Here is a 2,273-nt window from a genome sequence, read left to right on the forward strand (position 1 = left end):
TGAATTATAAAACTTATGCAATACGACGTACAGAAATAGACTTTTAAAAATCATTTAAAAACTTTTTAATCATGGAACTTCTGAGATATGGCGCAGAATATTTTTAAAATGTAATAAAAATATTTGAATTATAAAACTAATGCATTATGACATACAGAAATACACTTCTCGAAAATCAATTAAAACACTGTCCAATCATAAAACTTATGAAACATGGCGTAGAATATTTTAAAAATTTAATAAAATTTTTGAATGATAAAACTTATGCGATATGATATATAAAAAACGACTTTTAAAAAATCAATTAAAACACTGTCCAATCATAAAACTTATGAGACATGGCGTAGAATATTTAAAAAGTTTAATAAAAATTTTAAATGATAAAACTTATGCGATATGACATACAAAAACAGACTTTTAAAAAATCAATTAAAACACTTTTTAATCATGAAACTTCTGAGATATAACGTAGAATATTTTAAAAATGTAATAAAAATTTTGGAATTATAAAACTTATGCAATATAATGTACAGAAATAGACTTTTCAAAAATCAATTAAAATATTTTCCATTTATAAAGTCGTATGGCGTAGTATATAAAAAATAATTAAAAAATGTTTGAATTATAAAATTTATGCAATATGAGATACAGAAATAGACCTTTAAAAATCAATTAAAACACTTTCCATTCATAAAACTTGTATAACATAAGGTGTGGTATAGTATATTTTAAAGATTGAAAAAAAGTTTGAATTATGGAATTTGTGAAATATGAGATACAGAAATATACTTTAAAAAAAAAATTAGAGATTTTTCTATTATAAAATTTATGTAAGCCGTTTAAATAGAATTAAAAGACGTTCTTTTTATTAAACTGAGGTTTCATTTTGTACCCTTTCAGAATACTCTTATTTAAACTGGCCTTGTGCGCAACTTTGCTTCTTTGTTGTCCTGTATAGGTGTGAGTAAATAAACTTACTTAATTAACATCACAGAAATTGAAAAATTCAAATAAACTATTATTTCCCGCGTTAAAATCTAATTATTGAAAATTTAAAAAAAAAACAATAATGGTAGACATTTCTATTAAAACTTTTGCTTCAGAAAAAAATGTTTTCTAAAAAATGACCCCCCCCCCTCAAATAAAATATGAACTGATTTTTTTTTTAAGGTGAAATAAAAGTGAAAGGTAAAAACAACTAACCTTTTGAACGTATTTCTCTGTCGGCTGCTTAAATCTAATCTCGCCTTCATTTGCGCTCTCTTATATAGAGACCCTCCAATTATTTCAATTTACGTCACGTGGGAGACGCCGCTGGAGTTTTAGGCTGAAACAGAAACAGAAACCAGTGATACACGTGCTAAACATATTAATATCGGGTTCTTTCTATTCGTTGCGGCGTGAGACTTTTTTTTTTTTTTTTTTTTTTGAGTAGGTTTTTGTCGTTATCTTTTTTTTTTTCTGAATCTGGAGAACTTTACCTAATTTAAAACTTTAATATCTTTTTGTTCCCAGATATATGTTTAAATCCTAAAAAAGAAAAATACTTTTAGAAAATGCGTTCTTGCTAGAACCTTTTCTTTATCGTTTTTTATAAACAGCAAAAAAAAAAAAAAAAAACAATTCGAAAATATAATTTCAAATATTACTTTTTTGTTATTAATACGTTACTTATAATAAATGGATATCCGTACGATTTCAGATAAAGTGTCTGAAGTTAATCCCGGAAATGACCGAAGTAATTTACGATTTGAAGGTCACCTTTTTTCTTTGTTTTAGGAAGATTTTTCTACAGTTTTTTAAATGTTGAGGGCTAAATGTTCTTTTAGTCTAACTTTAACCTAACCCTTGCTTTTTAATTATTTGCAGTTTTCGCAGTTTCCAAATTGTAAACTGCTTCGGTCATTTCTGGGACTGACTCGAGATTCTCCGTCAAAATATTGAAATGGTTTTGATTTTCCTTCAAGGTTCTTAAATCATCTGGATTTCCATTTATTATGAGTAGCAAACATTCAAATAAAAATAATAAGTTAAAAAGAACCAATTAATTTAATTTAGTTTAATTAAAACTAGCAGGATCTGTTTTCCGGTGTTGCTGGGGTAATATAGGAGAATGCTAACTAAAAAACATATCATTAAGAATTTTTTTTTAATGAATATATGTATTCATTTTTATGAAGTGATCAGTAGGAACCTCCATTGCTCTCCCTAGAATCGATGATATCATAATGTTATGTGTACGTTACGAAGATGTTTATAGGCATTGCTAATTT

At 26.3% G+C, this 2,273-nt stretch overlaps 1 protein-coding gene across 1 annotated transcript in view; it reads right to left on the minus strand.

Annotated features, from left to right (window-relative positions):
* Window positions 1-1,234, minus strand: part of LOC145285856 (sodium-dependent multivitamin transporter-like) — a 215,613-nt gene extending 214,379 nt beyond the window's left edge. Inside the window, exon 1 of the mRNA XM_080134296.1 lies at window positions 1,204-1,234. The gene's annotated coding sequence lies outside the window, so the exon portion shown is untranslated. The remainder of the gene's footprint in view (window positions 1-1,203) is intronic.
* Between the last annotated feature and the right edge of the window lie 1,039 nt (window positions 1,235-2,273).

Source organism: Euprymna scolopes, chromosome 10, assembly GCF_053919585.1.
Source record: "Euprymna scolopes isolate OS-2025 chromosome 10, ASM5391958v1, whole genome shotgun sequence".
Taxonomy (NCBI): Eukaryota; Metazoa; Mollusca; class Cephalopoda; order Sepiida; family Sepiolidae; genus Euprymna; species Euprymna scolopes.